The sequence below is a fragment of the Acomys minous genome, assembly GCF_964271855.1.
Source record: "Acomys minous genome assembly, chromosome: 13".
Lineage (NCBI taxonomy): Eukaryota > Metazoa > Chordata > Mammalia > Rodentia > Muridae > Acomys > Acomys minous.
Genome location: NC_140495.1, coordinates 44,414,341 through 44,434,940, shown reverse-complemented (window position 1 = coordinate 44,434,940; position 20,600 = coordinate 44,414,341). Strand labels below are relative to the sequence as shown.

The 20,600-nt window shown below is 40.5% G+C and overlaps 1 protein-coding gene across 5 annotated transcripts in view; it reads left to right on the top strand.

Moving 5' to 3' along the window:
* HMGCLL1 (3-hydroxy-3-methylglutaryl-CoA lyase like 1) overlaps positions 1 to 20,600 on the top strand; it is a 123,357-nt gene that overhangs the window by 14,398 nt on the left and 88,359 nt on the right. Inside the window, exon 1 of one of the 5 annotated variants that reach the window (XM_084754977.1) lies at positions 10,792 to 10,835. The exons of the other annotated variants lie outside the window; for them this stretch is intronic. The gene's annotated coding sequence lies outside the window, so the exon portion shown is untranslated. Of the gene's footprint in view, positions 1 to 10,791; positions 10,836 to 20,600 lie in introns of those variants that run through there. 5 annotated transcript variants of the gene reach the window in all.

Here is a 20,600-nt window from a genome sequence, read left to right as displayed (position 1 = left end):
TTTATTTATTTATTATTTTGTATTATTTTTTAAATTTTTAAAAATTTTAAAAAATTAAAAAAAAATTTTTTTTGAGGCAGGAACTGTTGAGGACTTGTTTACCCTGTCTTGGCAGAGTTTGGCTGTCGACTCTGCCTGCATCTAAGCTTTCCCTTTTTTAGGCAGAATTCTGTCTGTGGTAGAAATGGGGACCTTTTGCCCAGTGGCTAGTTTGTTACGTTTGAAGCCATCTCCATAAGGAGGTTCTTTGATGGTCCTCATCTTTGAGGTAGGCTGTGTGTTGCCAGGAGTTAATCTGTCTCATTGTCAATGAATCTTTAAAGTAATAAAAATATTTTTAAATGCCATATTCTGCATGTCTCTGGAGTTTTTGAAGACCTTGTCTTTCTGTAGAGTCATATCTATCTACTGTACCTTAGATGGATATTTTTGTGATAAAAGTAGACTAGCAATTGACATGACCATGATTTAATCTACTAACATTTAATTTGTATAACTTATTTCTCCTAAACAGCTTGATAGCACTTTCAAAGCCTTGGAAGTAAACCGTGTATTATAATTGAGTTATGTATGAGGAATAATCTTACATTTGAATTCTATATCTGTATCTAGAACTTATTTTACGTCTATATACAAAATTCTATATCAGTGAATTAAAAATATCTTGTGTGTGACAATTGAGGCATTAAGTTGAGGAGTAGATTCACTAATCTACTTTTTGTTCTATATTCCCTGTATATTTTTATATTTCCCCTTCTAAACCTGTCAACCACTTCTTCCAAACAGGATGTCAATGTCCAGTGTGCTGCAAGGAATGCATCCTGTCAGGTCTGATCCAATGTCATTGTCTGGTTCTTTCGTTCTGAAAGATTTAATTTCTCACAAGCATTATACAGTCCTAAAATTGTAAGTGTATGAAAGGTGTACATGATGAATGGAACAATTAAGGCTGGATTTCTGCTCTTTGTATGAGCAGGAAAAGTAGACATCTGTAAACCTTCATTCATGCCATATGAAGAATGGCATCTAATAGTAATTCATAGGGGTTCTTAAGTCAACAAGAATCATTGTCTATGGCTAGACATTCATGTTTCCACTAGTCTCAGAGCTAGTCCCATGTGGTGGGATTAGCAATATAAGTTACCTGCTTGTTCTGCAGTCTAAATTCTTTACATCCTGATTGTAGCCCCCTCCCTCACTCCCTCCCGATGCCCCTCCCTCCTCATTGTCTCTCCCTCCCTCCCTTAGTACTCAGACAGGGGAGGCCTCTTCTCTTAATATCTCTTAATATCAAGTCTCATCTGTATTAGCTGTAACCTCTTCCTCTGTAGCCTGGCATGGCCGTCTTGCCAGGGGGAAGTGATCTAAGTTCAGTGGCCAGAGTGTATGCCAGAAATAGTCCCTACTCTCCAGATGTGAGATCCACAAGGAGACTGTGCTACTACATTCAAGCAGTGGGTCTCGGTCCACATCATACATGGTCCTTGGTTGATGTTTCTGACTCTGTGTTGTAGTGTAGTTATCCTGTATTATGTGTCTGATTATGAGTGAGTACCATACCATGCATGTCTTTCTGGGTCTGGGTTACCTCACTCAGGATGATCTTTTCCAGTATCATCCATTTACCTGCAAATTTCAATATTTCCTTGTTTTTAATAGATGAATAGTATTCCATTGTGTAGATGTACCCCAGTTTCTTTATCCATTTTTCGGTCGAGGGACATCTAAGTTGTTTCCAGATTCTGGCTATTATAAATAAAGCTGCTATGAACATTGTTGAGCAAATGTCCTTGTTGTATGGTGGAGCATCGTTTGGGTATAGTCCCAAGAGTGGTATGCCTGGGTCCTGAGGTAGAGTTATTCCCAATTTCCTGAGAAAGGATGAGATTGATTTCCATAGTGGTTGTAAAAGTTTGCACTCCCACTAGCAATGGACAAGTGTTCCCCTTTCTCCACATCCTCGCCAGCACGTGCTGTCACCTGAGTTTTTGATCCTAGCCATTCGGGTAGATGTAAGATGGAATCTCAGAGTTGTTTTGAGTTGCATTTCCCTGCTAACTAGAGATGTTGGCTATTTCTTTAAGCGTTTCTCTGCCATTCAATATTCCTTTATAGAGAATTCTCTGTTTACTTCTGTACTCCATTTTAAAATTTGGATTATTTGGTTTGGTGGTGTTTAATTTCTTGAGTTCTTTCTATAGTTTGGATATTAGCCCTTTGTCTGATGTTGGGTTGGTGAAGATCTTTTCCCAGTCCGTAGGCGGTCATTTTGTGCTGTTGCAGTGTCCTTCACCTTACAGAAGCTTTTCAGTTTTGTAAAGACCCATTTATTGATGGTTGATCTTAGGGCCTGAGTTGTTGATGTTCTGTTCAGGAAATTGTCTCCTGTGCCGATGAGCTCAAGGCTTTTCCCCACTTTTTCTTCTAACAGATTTAGTGTGTCCGGTTTTATGTTGAGGTCTTTAATCCATTTGGACTTCAGTTTTGTGCAGGATGATAGATAAGGATCTATTTTCATTTTTCTACATGTGGCCATCCAGTTAGACCAGCACCATTTATTGAAGATGGTATCTTTTCCCCATTGTATGGATTTGGCTTTTTTGTAAAAAATCAAGTGTCCATAGGTATGTGGGTTTATTTCTGGGTCTTTGATTCAATTCCATTGACCAACCAGCCTATTTCTATGCTAGTACCATGCTGTTTTTATTTCTGTTGCTCTATAGTACAGCTTGAGATCCAGGATGGAGATTCCTCCAGAAGATCTTTTATTGTACAGGATCATTTTAGCTATTCTGGGTTTTCTGTTTTTCTATATGAAGTTGAGAATTGATATTTCAAGGTCAGCAAACAATTGTATGTGTATTTTGGTGGGAATTACATTGAATCTGTAGATTGCTTTTGGTAAGATGGCTGTTTTTTACTATGTTGATCCTCCTGATCCATGAGCATGGGAGATAGTTCCATCTTCTGAAATCTTCTTCAAATTCTTTCTTCAGAGATTTGAAACTTTTTTCATAAAAATCTTTCACTTTCTTGATTATAGTTATACTAAGATACTTTATATTACTTGTGGCTATTGTGAAGGATGTTGTTTCCCTAATTTCTCTCTCAGCCTCTTTGTCACTTGTATACAGGAGGGATACTGATTTTTTTTTAGTTGATTTTGTATCCAGCCATTTTGCTGATGGTTTTTATCAGCTGTAGGAGTTCCTTGATAGATTTTTGGGGTCACTTATGTAAACTATCATATCATCTGCAAATAGTGATAATTTAACTTCTTTTCCAATTTGTATCCCCTTGATCTCCTTTAGTTGTCTTATTGCTCTAGCTTGGACTTCAAGTACTATATTGAAGAGATCTGGAGAGGGTGGACAGCCTTGTTTTGCCCCTGATTTCAGTGGAATTTATTTAAGTTTCTCCCCATTTAGTTTGATGTTGGCTATAGTCTTGCTGTGTATTGCCTTTTTTATGTTTAGGTATGTGCCTTGTGTGCCTGCTCTCTCCAGGACTTTTTAACATGAATGGGTGTTGGATTTTGTCAAATGCTTTTTCAGCATCTAAGGAGATGATCGTGTGGTTTTCAGTTGTGGTTTTCTATAATGATTTCCATTTGCTGGAAAGAGAAGCATCTTTATCGGGGAGGGTGGTAAGAGCTACTTACGTGTGGTGATAAAGTTACATTTTAGAATGAAGTTAGGGGTTATTCTTGTCTAGTAAAGTGGTGGTAGTAGATTCTTTTCTGAGATCCATGATCTCACTAGCCTTGCCTAATTGCCTAGGTTTTCAGTATACGGCATGTTTCCCCTCCTGTTCAGTAGGTAGTAAGTCGACTTAGAGAGTTGTTGTTACTGCCAATATGCAAGTGCCACTATTGCAGCCTTACAGGTATCTTGCCATGCTGGTCACGGATGTCAAAGCTGGATAGGACTGTTGATTGCGTCCCTGCCTGTACATCACTTTCTGGTACTATAGAAGCTAGACCACAGGAAGGAGGCTTTCAGGCTAGATCCAACTCAAACTGCTTCTGTGTCCTAACCATGCAGTGTTCAACAATAGGGGTTTGCCTTCGGTTTCCGAGATGTAACCAAGGGCAACGGCATTACTGTAAGATGCTTTGGGAGTCACTTGGACTACCCTGACCAACAACTTGAATGAAGGCTTCTCATTTCTGGTACTTGGGTTTTTGTTAGATAGTCTATTGATAGAGCACTGAGTATTGTCACTGTAGGTGACATTTAAAAAAGTATATTGTTCTGTGTAGTTTTATGTCCACTTTACACAATCTAAAGCCATTGGGCCCAGGGAAACCTCAATTAAGAAAATGCTCCTGTAAGATTGGGCTGGATGGAAGCCTGTGGGGGCATTTTATTAATGATTGATGTGGGAGAGCCCAGCCTGTTGTGCGTGGGGCCACCTCTAGGCAGGTGGTCCTAAGTTCTATAAGAAAGCAGGCTGAGCAAGTCATAGGAAACAAGCCAGTAAGCAGCACCCCTCTACAGCTTCTGCATCAACTCCTGGCTCCAGGTTCCTACCCTGTTTGAGTTCCTGTCCTGACTTCCTTCAGTGATGGGCTATAGTGCAGAAGTGTAAGCCAAAATAAACCCTTTCTTACCTAAGTTGCTTTGATCATGGTATTTTATCACAGCAACAGAAGCTCTAACTAAGACATATATCTACCCCCCCCATCTCATACACTTATATGCATTGTGTATCATTTTGGGTAAATATAAAATAATGATTTCTTGAGGCATTAATCAAACAACTTTGGTGTTATTTGTTTCTTCTCCATACAGAAGGAGAAGGAGAATTGTGTTTTTTAAAATATATATATACAAAGTGTGTGGGGCTAGAGAGTTGCTTCAGGCACTAAGAGTACTTGCTGTTCTTGCAAAAGACCCACTTCAATCTCTGGCACCTACATGCTTGCTCACAACTATCTGTAACCTTAGTCCCAGGGGCTCTGATTTTCCTTTCTGACATCTCTGGGCTCATGTACACATATGATTCACACACACACACACGCATGCACACACACTCACACACACATACGCACACACCTCACACACACACACACACACCCTACATACATAATAAATAAGGCAATATATATTATATCTAGGTAGATGTAGCTTCTACACACATACTTAGATTTATCTTTCTAGTCTCTTTTCTCCTAAAAGAAAACAACCGAGAACAATCTTAAAACTTGCTCTGCTGTGTGTTTTCAACTTGATCTGAGGTTATACACTCTTTTGATTTTTTGTGTAATAATGCTGTACTGTGTATATTCTAACACATTTTTAACTCCCTCTTGCCAGTCCCAATTTGGAGGAGGCATGTTTACTGGCCCCATCCATGTATCTTGCATCGAGACAGAAATCCCTACCAAGTGTGGTTAAATAGATCAAAATACCTGTATATTAAATACGTATTTTTTTCTGTGGCTGGATTGAGCTTTTTAATGACTTCAACTTTGTCTTATTTTTCTTTCTGTTATTTAGTGGAACTAAATATTCAAGGCTTCATTAAGTGTTTATAGAAGCAAATAAACTGTGTTTGATGGGTATAGCAGACTTCTGTGGCATAAATGATACTTTATTTTCACTTACTTTCCTTTTATTTGGAAAAATATAAATTTAGTTTTATGAAAGATATTGCTATTATTGTAGTGCTGAGATTTATTAAGTATACTTTAAGGTAGAAATTGTGTTTTCTCTTGTTAATTTTTCATATATTACCTACTTTTAAGTCTTAGTGCAACGGGTGTTCCAAAGTCGGCTTCCTTTTTTTCCACTTGTTGCTACTGTTGTGAAGATCAGGGAAATCAGGGTGTAGCCTTTCATTCTTTCTCAATAGTGGTATCTATATTGAGTTAATTGGTACAGTGTATAGCGTTTTCTCTCCCCCTTCTTTCCCCTTGTACCAGAAGAGAAACACTGAAGTACCTAACGTGGTATCTTAAGAGCTGAGCATCTCCCTGTTGCTGAGGCTGAGCTGTAGTTTACAGACCAGGAGTCCGCGTTCGGGCTCAATATACCACTGATGGAGCACCCAGCGAATGGCCCTGCGTGGCTGTGATTTTCTAAGAGGTACAGATGGCAGGAAGCTTCAACTACATTATAAACCCCTTTAACGCATGCTTCACTCTGAGAAATCAGTGTTCATAAAGTCTCTTTGTTGAACTTTATTAACAAGCAAGCAATGGGGTCTAGGAAGCTTGGCAAACGAGGCAGCTGGAAACCCCAGAGATTTGTCTGTCAGACGTCGCTCCTTCTGGGGTTTCCTTCCAAATGTTTTTTGGATTTTAAAGGAAGTAGAGTGGCTCTCTGCCACTGCCTTTCTCCATCTGTAACCCACTGGGTGTACAGAGTCTGGCATTCACTTTTAAAATTCTTCACTCAATGTGTATTCATTTCACTGTGAAATGGAAACTGATCATAGGTTAATGTCGAAGTCAAAATAGGAATCTTATTTTCATTAGACACAATTTCTACTCTTTGAGAGTTTTGATTTAGGGGCCAAGGCTTTTCTGACTTTTAAAATGATATGGAGTGGCTCTAACCTCATTGTCCAGAAAGCTGTGGACTTGCTCAGACGTTACAGTACAAGGCAATTTGGCGCCCCATTTGCCTAGGCTTTAGGGCTGTGTTTAAAAGACATTTCCAAGGACTGCGGAGAAACAGATGTGCTTATTCAGGACTTCACTCGTGAATGTCTGCTATCACTTAGCCCTCATTCCCTTATGGAATGATTTTAATATTTAATTTAATATCATTCCGCTGAATGTATGCTCTAGCAAATATGGAAAGGAAAACTTAAACTAAAGAAGATGGAATGTAAAGCTTGCATAAATACTCATCTATGAAGAGCCAGATCTCTCCAATCTACTTGCTCTTTGAAACATTTGTACAGCTGTTGACCTTTAAATGGGAAAGATATAGTGATGATTTATTAAATTGAATGTCAATTGTCTTAATCAAAATGTATTACATATGGGAGTAGTATTATTTTAGCATGCTTGCTGTGGATTTGCAACTGATTTATTACATGTAACAGATCAAAGAGTGTGATAAAATGGTATATGCACTACGTATTAAGCATTAGTAACATGAGTTTTTGTAATTATATAGCGATAATAATAAAAATAGTAACTGCTCTATCAGATAATTGAGATAATTTCGGTGGCCTTTCTAAATATCATATATGGTTTCTACAAAACATATTGTTATTCTCACTTCCAAGATGAATCAACAGGGGATCTGAGAGTTAATAAATCTCTTTCTAGGCCGTTAACCCGGAAGCACTGGGCTTCATCGCTGCTTATGTCTGTCATATCCTGACAGTGTGACTTGACTAAGAGGACCAGCACTGAGAGAGGTCTATGACCTTCTCGGTGACCTGTTGAGACCTTTCTGGGCCTCAGCTCTTGCAGAATAGGAATAAAAATATCTAGTTATTATTTGAAGATTTTCTTAAAAAAACAATAATCAGGTTACAGATTATGTCATCACTTTGAGGAAAGAAACCTCCATTGATTACAAATGCTTAAGATGACAGTGCTATTTATCTTCCATTATTAATTCACCTTGGGATTCGATATTTCCAACCTGAGGTGGAAGAAACATAGATAAATTCAATGCCCTGACCCCAGAAATGGCTTATTCTGCATCATTAAGAGCTAATAGACTTACAGGACAATTCTATTCTATACATCTTTTCTTAGTTCCTCAGTAGATAGCTAAAATTCAGGGCAAATCCAATTGACTCAGTCATTTTAAAGCTGGAATATATGAAATATATCATTATACTTATTTCTAATATTTAGCAAGACTTCATATACATATAACTTAAAATTCCTGGAGAAGCTCTGTTGGAAAAACCTGTTTTCTTTAACCATTAAATCTTTGTTCCTCCACAGAGGTCCTCAACCCGTGCGTGGGTCATGAAAATTGGGGTAGGAGTCAGGTGACCTTTTCAGATGTCCTGCGTAGCAGATATATGTCATGATTTATAACTAGCAAAATTACCATTATAAAGTAGTGAAGGAAATCATTTTCTGGTTGGGAGCCACCACAGCATGAGGAACTGTATTAAAAGGTTGCAGCATTAGGGAGGTTGAGAACCTTCTAAGAGGTCACCCAAAGCAGAGTGCTTAGAGCAAAATCTCTATTGTGCAACTGATCAAATTAGGCAAATTTCAGCCACCTACAGGATGCAGAGGTAAGCATTACTGTGATATGTGAAAGTACAATTATAATTAATTTTCATTTACTTGTCATTAGATATACAAAAGCAACATGATGACTAATTTACACGATAAAAGATAATATAGGGAAATGAGAATGAGAAGGTGGTAACAGAATAGTTGTATTAAAGTCCAAAAATCTCCCCTTAACGTCATGGCCTCAGTGTGCCTCCATCTGCAACCAAGAAGCAGGAGCCTCAAGTCAGGTGCATACTTGAATCAGTGGACCATAGAATGCAGGACCATGAGGCTTTATGTCCTTCTCGGCCCAGTGCGTTCTGAAGATTGCTTGAAGGGATGTGCCCCGGGGAGACAGGACTTCCCACGCTGCAGAGCTTCCTCTCTCACCCTCCTCAGAGGAGCCTTTTGAAGCTCACCCAGGGCTCTGAGCAAACTACGCCTTAGGAGAGCTGGTACCTTCCCACTTTCTTTGTCTAAGCCAGTGGCTCTCAATCTTTTTAATGCCACAACCCTTTACTGCAGTTCCTCATGCTGTGGTGAGCCCTAACCACAAATTGTTTTCATTGCTACTTCATATCTATATTTGTGCAACTGTTATGAGAACTGTGATGTAAGTATCTGACATGTGGGGCATCTGATATGTGACCCCTGTGAAGGGGTCGTTGGAAGGGATCGTGACCCACAGGCTGAGAACCGCTACTCTAAAAGCAAGAGCAGAAACCTAGCAACTCCTCAACCTACAGGGCATAGAGAATAAACACATAATCCAAATAGCTTACTTCATATGAGCTCCTATTTGATTGGTTTCCATGAGGCCACAGAGAGACCTTGCTGTCAGCATCTTTAGTTGCTCGAAGCAGAACAGCTAGAATTTCCTGCATGCGGCCTCGCTGTGTAGTTGCAGACACGTCCCATTAGGGAGAGCACGGAATGCGCACCATGAACAGTTGCTACAATCAAAGTGTTATTAAAAAAAAAAAACAAAACAAAACTGAGCTATGCTAAAAATAACTGCATTTTATTAAAATATGTAAAATTAATGTGATTTGTCATATGTGAAATGCACAATTTTGGACTGTTGTGCAAGTTACAAAAATTGGAAGTTGGAAGACCAGAGCATGTCTGACATGGATGTGCTCTTTGTATTACTGCTGTGGCAGAGGATGCTATCACTGAGTCTATAAAGTATGTCTTTTTTTAATTTTCCATTTGTGCTTTAACAGTATATATCAAAATTATTTTAGATAATTAACTCACAAATTATTATTTATCAACAGAAATCCTGACTACTAGTCAAGGGTTTTTCTACTTTAATTGGTTTATTTTTTGCATGGCTAGACATTCATTCATATAATATGAAGTTATTAGCATATTGTGTATATGTACATAGTCACTTTACTTATGGATTTCTGTAAGGATATATTTTCTAATGTTGAGAATTTAGGTCTTGGGACAGTTGATTGCATTTGTGTATGTGATTGATACAGTAAGAATTGAAGTAGAGCACTCAAAAGCAGGTGTGTAGGAGGCAGCACTGGCAGGCATCGCTTACCACCAGTCCTCTACAATGCTTCCTCTTATCTGTTTCGTTTATCTTGTAGTTGATTACGTAATCTGTTTTGCTGGTCTTCAAAACAAAATTTCAGTAAATTGTCAAACGACTGTTTAAAGTTATTTGATTTGTTCTTAAGTGACATTGCACAGTAGGTCCCACTCTTACTACAATTAGACAAAACTTGTTTAAGCTGTGTATTGGTACCATAATTTCCCTTTTTCCAAAGAATTAAACAAAGACCCCCAAGAGAGCAGGATATGTGGTGGTGGAGGCTGATCCGAAGAGCATCCCCCATCACCTCAAAGTATTTAACATTAGTAATAGTGTCTTTGTGTGTGTGTTTCAGTTATCTGCAATGCGTATTATGTTATACGTAATGCATTATAATCAAATACACAATACATACAACTATTTTAGTTTTAGTACCACTAAAATGCCATTACATCCTTGAAAGAAGTGTAGACAAATAATAAAATAACCTGAATTTTCTAAAATTGCTAAAGAATATGGTGTTATTTTTTTAGAAGGCACATGGCATATTCCAAGGAGAGAGAGAGAGAGAGAGAGAGAGAGAGAGAGAGAGAGAGAGAGAGAGAGAGAGAGAGAGAGAGATTCATTCACACTAGAAAATAAAAAGGAAACATTTAGTGGAAGAATTGGAAAATGTTGCTCAAAGTATGATACAACATTGTTGCAAACAGTGGGCCTTAACTTTTAATTCTTGCTACATTGTATTAATGGGATGTAATTGATGTTTAAGTTGACAGTGATGGATATTGCTTAAGCATAATCATACATTTTTTTTTTACAAAGTTGGCTTAAGCTATAATCCCGTGTCTCAAGTTGTGGTACTCTGATCAGCAAGGGCATCACTTCCTGTGAACTAATTAGAAATTCAAATTCAGGACATAGCCTGACCTAATGAATCATCCTCTTTGGAACTGGCCCTGGGAAGCTGGGTTAACAAGCTCTGCAGGGGATTTAGATGCATGCTAAAGTTTAGGAACCCTGATCTGAAAAGTCCATGACTAAAAGCCATTATGATCTACACAGGAAACAGCTGGGGACTTAGAGGTACAGGTTTGATTCAGTCTTATTTGTACAGGCCTTATTTTTCTTATGCCATAAAAGCAATCTTCATTTACTGAGATTATAAGTAAGTCCAAAGTTATAATTAATTTTTGTAAGATTATATAGTTTGCTTATATTTATTGTTATTTATATCAATGTCTTCTAGGAATAAACAAATTTGGTAAACTTTACAAAGTATGTGCTTAAAATAAGCAGTTCAGTGGAATATTTTAGTTTATTTCTTCAGTTAAATCAACTGTATATACAAAGAATAAACTTAAGCTTTTGAGCAGTGTGATGATTGCATAAGACATTGGCTTTCCAAAAGAAGGTTTAGTTCACTTAGCTGGGAGACATAAAAACTAATTAGTAATTGCAAATACATGTTTGCTAATTATTCCTTTGAGAGGAAGTTGAAATTTGCCACTATGGTTTATTTACTAGAAACTGAAAAGAATGTTAATTGATAGCCTAGGATGGCTGATAAAGTCTTCATCCGAGTTTAGAAGAATTATGCAAAATCTTTGGGCTGCTCCGATGCGTCGGTCTGCAGATGTTCGATGTTGTGTGAGGAAATCATGGTGTTAGCTATGAGGTTTCCTGGAAAGAAAGTGCTTAAAAGCTTCGGAGGGCTGGGATCAGAGTCTGCACAGCCAAACGAGCATGGCTGGAATGCTAGGTGAGGTCTACCGGGAGCCATTCCACGGCAGCGTCTGGAAGGAAACAATAAGAGACTTCGAGTTTAGCTTTCAGGCAAATGATTAAGAGGTAATTAAATGGAGGTGTTAGGATGTGAGGGCGGGAAGGAAGCACTGGTGGTGTGTGTGTGTGTGTATATATATATACATATATATATATATATATATAATATGGAATGGGGGATTGTGGAAAAGACTTAGAACGAACTGTAGATCACAGCGGAATTTATAAGACAGGGGTTGGACGTTTTTCAGAACAGCTTGTAGGAGGTATCACTTGAACGCAGACTCATGTAACACAGAACGCTGGGTATCCGCATTGTGGAGCAGTAAAGAGCAGCGATGATGTGCAGTTATTCAGGGCCACTGGAGACCGTATTTAGAACTGGAAAGACATCCTCCTATTACAGCTTTATAGTCTTCTCCAGTTATATTGGCCCTGCTTTAAAGTCCTAACAAAGCTTCGGGCTTTGAAAACGGAGATCCAGAGCTTTGATCAAGTGAGTGGTTTTGGTTTAGCAGTAGCTTGGTACTAACTTGTTCATGATGCAGCTGCGTTGCTTTCAATTACTTTGAGCAAACATTTCCCCTGGGAATAGTCGATCAGGCCTTCCTGTCCAGTCTCATTCACAAGTGGACGAACGAGCTAATTAGTGAACAAAGGAATGCGTTTCTCTTTAGATTAGAGAAATAGGCAATAACTGTTTTCCTCCAAAAGGTTGCCTTTATCTTTAAAAGCAAAATCAAATTTGCCCTTGGAAATGGTTTTGTTCTTCATGGTAGACATCATAGCATCTTAGAAAAATGAGAACTTTTAAGTAGGGTATTAGCAGCCTAGAGTTGGTGTCTTCGGCTGGAGGCTCTGCCGCTGGCAGTCACGTAGAATCTTTAGGCTTTGGAAGTCTCTACTCTTTTGATTCTCAAGTTTCTTTAGCTAGTACGTGCAGCTTCTATAACCCCCAAGCCCGCATGTCAATAACCAGAGACATTCTTGCTCAGGTCTCCTGTGGAGGATCTGGTCGTCCTGGGACCCAGGCTCCTCCTTGGGTCCCTACTCTTCACTAGGTCTCTCGTGATTTGTTGAGTGCTAAAAAAAAAAAAAAAAAAGAGATCAGGGAAAAGAAACACTAACCTCCTACCATGGAGTTCAAGAACTAGCATGGTTGTGCCTCGTTCCTTCCCATTTGAATAGTAGATCCCAGGTGTGATTATGGTAGGAAACTCTGGGCCAGCCAGGTTCACAACAGCTTCCATCATATAATCATTGTGGCAAATCTCCAGGCAGTCCTTAATTTTCTATTTATTCATTTATTTATTTATTTATTTATTTATTTATTTATTTATTTATCTTTCATACAATATATCGGGACTGGCTTTTCCCTGCCCACCACTCTTCCTAGTTCCCACCCCCTCCCCTCTCCCCCAGATGCAGTGCTCCTCTGTTTTCCTTCAGAAAAGAGCAGTCCTCCCAGGGATTTCAACCCAACACAGCATAACAAGATGCAATAAGACTAGACCCAAAACTTCATATCAAGGTTGGACTAAGCAACCCACCAGGAGGAAAAGGGTCTCACGAGCAGGCAAAAGGGTCAGAGATAGCCTGACTCCCTCAGGAGTCCCACAAAAATCCCAGCTAAAATAACCATAACATATCTGCAGAGGACCCAGCATAGAGCCACACAGGCTCTGGGATTGCTGCTTCAGTGTCTGTGAGCCCCTTACGAGTCCTGCCTAGTTGATTATGTGGGCCGTGCTCTCCTGGTGTCCTCAACTGCTCTGGCTCCGACAGTCCTCCCTCTCCCTCTTCCAGGGTTGACTACAACCTGTCCTGCCTGCAAGATGTGCCAGGGCAGCGATGGCTCAGAGCTTGTGGAAGTGGCCAACCAGTAACTTGGTCTAACCTGAGGCCCACACCAGGAGAGGAGGCCCATGCCTGGATGGCCAGAAACCAGAAGCAGGATGGCCAAGAGACCTAGGGTAGAACCAAACATGACTAGGCAAAAGTGATGACCAGTGATACTCTGGTGTACTCATAGGTTGGCGCCTGCCTCAGTCACCGTCAGAGAGGCTTCCTCTGGAAACTGATGGGAGCAGATGCTGAGACCCACAGTTCTTTTTCCTTATAATAAAGAAATATACAAAGAATTTTAACAGGCAGAGACAGAGTTAGTGGGATAGTTAAGTAGAGGGTTATATATGGAACATTTGTTACACGAGCTTTTGAAGAACAAAGCTTTGTTTTGGTGCTTTAAAAATAATCTCATTTAACTCTACCTAAATGTTTTCCCACCCTTTAAACTAGTGTTCTCTCTCACTTGGGGTATTTGTTTCATTGATGGCTCTGAACGGTTAAAATTTCAGGGGTTTCAGATGGTTAAAGTGTGATTATGGTTAATTACATTGATAGTAAAAGGTCTAAAACTCCTCGCCAGCCTCCTGTTTGTTCCGGAGCTACTCTGTGGTAAAAATATCATCTTCATAACCAAGATCACACGTGGCTCTTTTGGACTGTGGCGGGATTGTTTTAAGCTTTTGTGGGATTTAGAAAGAGGAGCAGTTTTGATGGCTTTGGTGGTGGTGCTGGATCATAGAAGGATGGAAAGAAAACAAAAAATTAAAAAGACAAAAGGATATAATTAAGTGTGTCTTCTTTTGGATTGTAACCTTTATTAAATTTAGTGTTATTGATAGTAAAAAAAATAAAGATACTGTGAGGGTAAAGGGGGATAAGTTGACTTGGACAACCAGGTGTAGATGGGGAGTCACGTTCAAACAGCAGGCTACACAGGCACCTCTCTGAGTCAGTGCCCTTTCGACCTGCAGCTTGAATGTAATCCTATGTTAAATAAATTCTGATAGAAAAGGAAACCTTAGTTGGTAACCTGACACACACCGAAGTAATATAATCACTTGTCATTTCCCTGTGTGCAAGATTAGATATCCCCAGTGCCGCATAGCCAGCCCTGCTCGCGCCTCATGTACCTGCTGCTTTAGGCGTTGCTCAGACCCCACAGATGTTCTCTTTAAGGAGTCTGTACCGCATCTGGCTTTCCTAGGTCCCTCTCCAGTCCTCACTTAGGTAGGAGTCATTTGGACTCACCACAAGCACAAACTGCAAAACGTTTGTCTCTCTCTGTGTCCTCTTGTTAACTTGCTTAGGACAGAAGGTTGTGGAGCCAATTAGGCACAGTCTTCCCAACGGGCACCAGCTGCGCGCTCTGTACACTCACCATAATTGATCGAGTAGCGGCCCTCCTTTCCCAGTGTGCGCAGAGCGTTTAAGCAGGGCTGGATCTAGATTTACGAATGAAAAAATACACATGCTCTGATTTAAGAGCGATTTAAATGCAGTGGCCCCTGGACCACCCCTCATCAGCCTGTTTACATTCCCAGCATTAGAGACACCTCTGGGGTTCGAGATATGGCGTCTCGAAAATGAAATGGGCCACCTGGAAACAATGTATAATAAAGCCAGTAGCAACCTCACCAGCAGCACACAAAGTGCTATGGGAACGACACAAAGTTTAATTAGAACGATGGCCAGGGAAAGGCCGCTGTTAGAAAGCCAAGCTGGGTGAGGAGTCGGTCAGTGAGAAACAGCCTAGAAGTCACTGAAGACCAACAGGAGGCTGCTGCCAAGCTCTGCCAGGAGACACAGACGTGTTGCTGGGCAACCCGAAGCATGGTTGTTTTGCTGTGATGCCCAGGGCTGGATATTACAGGCAGTGAGACAAAGGTGCGCGGGTTCAGATAGACATCAGTGGGAAGTGGGTTAAACGGTGAGATAATTTTAAAGGTAGGCCAGGGAGAGAAGCACCTTTACAAACACATTTAGCATAAAATTAGTGTCCGTAAGTGAGTTTTCAATTTTGAGACCCTGTAAATAGAACAGAGAGAACGAAATGTTGGCATCATTAGGGCGACTGAGTCTAACTTTATAAAGTGTGAGGCAGCTTCCTGTAGGAAAATATTTAGGACTGTTCTGGGGAAGGTAGGAAAAGCACTTAATGGAGATGTAAGTTTTAAATAAGTTTAACAACTTACTTTTTCTTACATCGGGGACTGTTTGCCTCTCATAAATATCCTGACTTTGTATGCGTTTTACATTGTTAAACTTCTGGAGGAAGTCAGTATCTAAGATACACATCTGCCGCGCAGAGCTTAGGAACTGGGGGTCTTACATGTAGGATTAAAACCTATGCTATGAGGGTCTAGTCCTGCCCCCGCATGACTGTCATCTGTGCTACCATTGTGTCTCATCTGGAATAGTCTATAGCGTCCTAATTTGTAGTCTTACTGTTTCTACCCAGCTCTTCCTCTGTCCGTTCTCCATAGCTTAGAGATACTGCAGTCAAATGCATCTCAGGCCACATTATTCCTCTACCCGGAGTCGCTGCCCCCTCCCCATAGTTTTAGATTTGCACGGGAAAAAGAATTTTCTCCTGGGTCCTCTTGAAATATGCAGTCCTGATATTTTAAGGTATCCTTTCTACTACTCGATGTAATAATCCTTGCCTCCTGGCTCTTCTTGGAACAGTTAGCACCTGGCCTCATTTCCCCGCGTCAGCTCAGGAACACGGCGCTGAGTCTTCTCCAATATCGCGGAGCTTGGCAGTCTTCCCCATCACCCACCTACTTTTGTTCTAACTGCAAGTCTACCTCCCTGTGTAAAAGCTGGGGCTGCTGTCCCACCAGCTCCCCTCCCCCCTTGTGTGACTTCTTTATTGCTGTGTATCGTAGTTATTGCAGGTTTAGTGCCATCTAGAAGTTAGGCAAAGAAAGAGCCGTCCTATGTGCCAAGGTGTACCAGATAAGTAAATGAAACGAGTAATGCCCATAGACACAGTTGATTCTGTTGACTGTGATAACAACCATCCCCCTCCCCCTTCTCCCGCCAAGGCATGCCCAACCTGTACTATATATAGCCTTAGGTACATCTGTCCTGGGAACATGTGAATGGGGTCTGTGAATGTGACAGCGTCCTATTGCATTATCCAAAGACTGGCTACACTTATTTACTCTCTCTGATTCTGCTGAGTGATAAGATTTTTAGAGCTTTGGTATTGGGAATATTGATGTATTATTACCAGTTCTATATTGTCAAGGCTCAGCTACTTCATCTTGCTTAGCAGAACCTTCATGGCCAAAACAAGTATGTTCCTTTAGCTATAGGACTTCCTGTTTTTTCAGAAAATAAATTTTTAGGCTGGTCTTGTTTTGAAGCTTCAATCCCACATGTAGCTCTCACCCAAAGTGTTTTTTTTTTTTAAGGCTCACCTTGAACCTATGATGTGCAAGAGTTGCCTTTTCCAGTGTGTAATGGATTTTTATTTTAAAATCCAAGTGACATCCTCTGTTATATAACGAAGTGTTAAACAATTGCACACCTGTGAATTATAGGTGGGGCACATCTGTTTACTTTTTAGTGTTTATTGAGGATCTTCTTCATGCCAGGCTCTGCTCTAAGAGGTGGATATGCACGGAATCAAATGTGCGTATCTACGTGGGCTCCAGTCTAGGGAAAGACACAAATAACAAACAAGTCATGCACATTTAACACACTAATTGGTGGTGAGTGCAGGAAGCAAGTGTCTTCTCCACATTGAGATAGTTCCTCCTGGAGGCAGGGCTGACAAGCTACAGTGGTTTGTATTAACCATCACTGTGATGAGATGTAGAATCACTTTGGAGATAAAAACCTCTGAGCATGTCTGTGGTGTGTTTTCTAGGTTAAGTTAATAGGCAAGACACTTCCAGACTAGACAAAAAGGTGAAAGTGAGTTGAGCGTTTATTTCCTATCGATGGGTGCTGCCTTTCTGCCCTGGCTTCTAGCCAAACTAGAGACTTCCTTCTTTCAGTTGTTTTCGTTACAAGGCACAGGAAGCTCCTGAAAATTTTCAGTGTTGTCAAGGACGCTTTTTGTTCCTTATGTAAATTGTAACAATGTCCCGGAGAGGAGATTCTCCAACTGGCAGGGCTGCCTGCAAGTTAACAGGGAGACTCCAGAGACACAGCTTTTGTGTGTCACTGCCCTTCACAGGGAGTAGAAAGGCATTTCTTTGTTATGTTTTATTTATTTTCATATTATTTTATGAAAAGATTTTAGGAATCAGGAAGTGAGCCACAGAGATATGGGGTGAAGTACAAATGGTCAAGTGACAGCGGAGGACTGTGTCCTGGAGCTGGGGTGAGATTTACACAGAAACCATGCATAGCTTGTCAGTGAGACAAGGACTCGGTCCATGATGAGTCCACGTCCACTCTGATGGCTTAAAAACGTGTATTTACTAAGATGTCATTTCCAAGAAAACTGAACCCTGATTTACACAGAAACCATGCATAGGCTTGTCAGCGAGAGAAGGAATCCGTCAATGGTGAGTCCACATGTCCACTCTGACGGTTTAAAAAAATGTGTTCACCAAGATGGGGTAAGCTTTCGGGGAAACGAGTATAGAGGGAGGACTCAAGATTCAGTTTCTGACTGAAAACTTTAGGCCTGAGCAAATGCACTTGCTGATGAGTGTTGTCCTTGAAGGGGCCCCATGTACGGATGGGTGACGTGACTCCTGAACATTCTAATAGATTTTTGAGGTCAACAAACTTTTCTGTGACATCACCCATAGTGCAGTTGGAAAACATGTCTCACCCCAATATTGATGAAGTACTGAGCAACTGGGTTGCTTGAAGGTTTATGAAGCCCCTTTTCGAAAAGCTCCTTCTCATAAGAGAGGCTCTGACTTTTAAAAGCTGCTAAGAGTTTGTATTGGAGAGCTATGCCGGGGAGCAAAGCGCTTGCTGCATACGTTTGAGGATCTGAGTTTGAATCCCAGGGAACAACATAACCGTGGGCGTGATAATGCATGCGTCTGCAATCCCCATGTCAAGATGGCAGGATGTCAGGTGGAGACAGACAGAGGCTCCTGGGCCAGCCAGCTCTGGAGTTACAGTAGCAGACAGCAAAAAGAACCTGTCTTGCCTAAGGTGGGAGGTGAAGACACCCAAGACTGTCCTCTGACCTCCATGGAGTATTGTGGCAACTGTGGCATCTACACTCACGCAGAAGCACAGACATACACAAAGTGACAACAACAAACAACAGCAACAAACCTCTTACATCTGTACGTAAAGCCGTGCTTTAAAGCTGAAAGAAAGATCTGTGGCGTGAAGGAGAAACTAGCTCTGGTATTATTGTATTATTGAGTGTTTATAGAGCTTTTAAGAGGTACTCTTGCCTCTAAGCGTTCAGCGCCAGTCACAGTTGTTAATGTGTTTAATTTGCCTTTTAAATTAGCATTTTTCCACAATCCATTTCCAGCAAGTCCCCGTTCATATATGGCACTATGCAGCCAGGCTTTGAACCCGAGCTCTCATTTTCCCCCATACTGACGTGAGTACCCCACTGTGGCTGCTCAGAGGTTCAGCCTGAGGCTGGCACTGCCCAGTGGAACAGGATGGGTGGAGTTGATGGGGTCAGCACTGAGGGCTAAAGTGTTGGCAACTGGCAGATGGGATAATATCTCTAAAGGTTTTGAGCTGTTTACCGAAAGATCTTGAATAATTTCCGTCACTTATTTTGACTGTGGTTAGGAACTCTATTTAAGGTAATCTACCTTCACCGTCAATGATTTATCTTGTTAAAATGTTTAAATCAATAAGTGTGTCTTACAATGAACAATGAAGTCATTTATGCTAACCTTTCTGTAAAAAGAATAAAATCTAAAACATGCCATCTTCAAGGTATTTTTGCTGAGAGCAAGCGACAACCTACATCGTGCGTTAGCTCTTCAGTAAGCACCATGGCCTCAATAAATCTTTGCAGCAAAGTTTGGGCCGGCTGCCAATATCACTCCTCTTGATTTTGTTTTTTTCCTGTGGTACAGGCTGGGTTTGAACACAGGGTCCTGTTCATGGTGAGCGTAGGGCTCTAATGCTGAGGTAACGTTCCTAACACCCCCGCCCTTCCCACTTTTCTTCTTAAGTTTTGAAGCAGGGTTTTGTTAATTTGCCCCCTTTGGCCTCAAAACTTGAACTCTTCCTGCCTCACTCTACTGAATATTATTATTCCCGTTTTAAGCAGAAGATGAGAGAGAAGAATGATTGAATGGTCTGTTGTGAGCATTTGCACACCAGCTCGTTGTGTGCAAGGGTGTTTGTATATTGCTTTCCATGACTACAGTGTATAACCAAGTATAATATTATTTTTCAAGACATTTCTAGGGTTTGCTTCAGTTATTGGAATCAGATGCTAGGATGGCTAATACTCTATTTTAGACATGTTTCAATATGGTTATTCCTTTAACATTACTTCCGTATCCAACATAGTTTTCTTTGGCCAAGTTGTGGCACAAGGTTTTGTATTCACCAGATGTCTAAATCAGATGTCTTAAGAGAATTGATTTGTGGGGTGGCGATGGTTCCAGCGTTTTCCTTTTCTGCTCTGGTTTATTTTGTCTACCCAGGATGTTAGGGGAGCTTCCATAGGAATCTCAGGATGTTATTTTTCTATTTCTGTAAAGAAAGTCATAGGAATTTTGATAAAGAGAGCATTAAATGGCTTTTGACTGAATGGTCATTTTCATAACATCAACTCTACCAGTTCATGAGCACGACAGGTCCGTGTTCTGAGTATTTTCATTCAGAGATTTAAATTTTTGATTGTAGATGCCCTTCACATCCTTCATTGGGTTTATTCCGAGCTTTTTTTTGCAGTCACTGTGTGAATCAGTTGTTTCCATGACCTCTTTCTCAGTGTATTTATTATTTGCTGGTCTCACTGGCAAATGGTAGCATTCTGTCAACACGTTACTTCATACACAGCGGTCTTCTGTAACAAGCTCCCAGCCCTTTAATGGATCCTGAAGTATAAAGCACCACACCCTGCTTTGTTATTTTCTTAGCATACTTATGCACGTCTGGGATCCTGAAAATGAGCACACATCTTACCTCAGCCACCAGAAAGAAACATTACACACAAGTGTTTTGTTGGGCTTCATTAAAGTCTGAAAGACTTCTCCGTTTAAACAGATTGTGTAGGTGGCTGAATAGTTTAATTATACATAAAAAGACTGT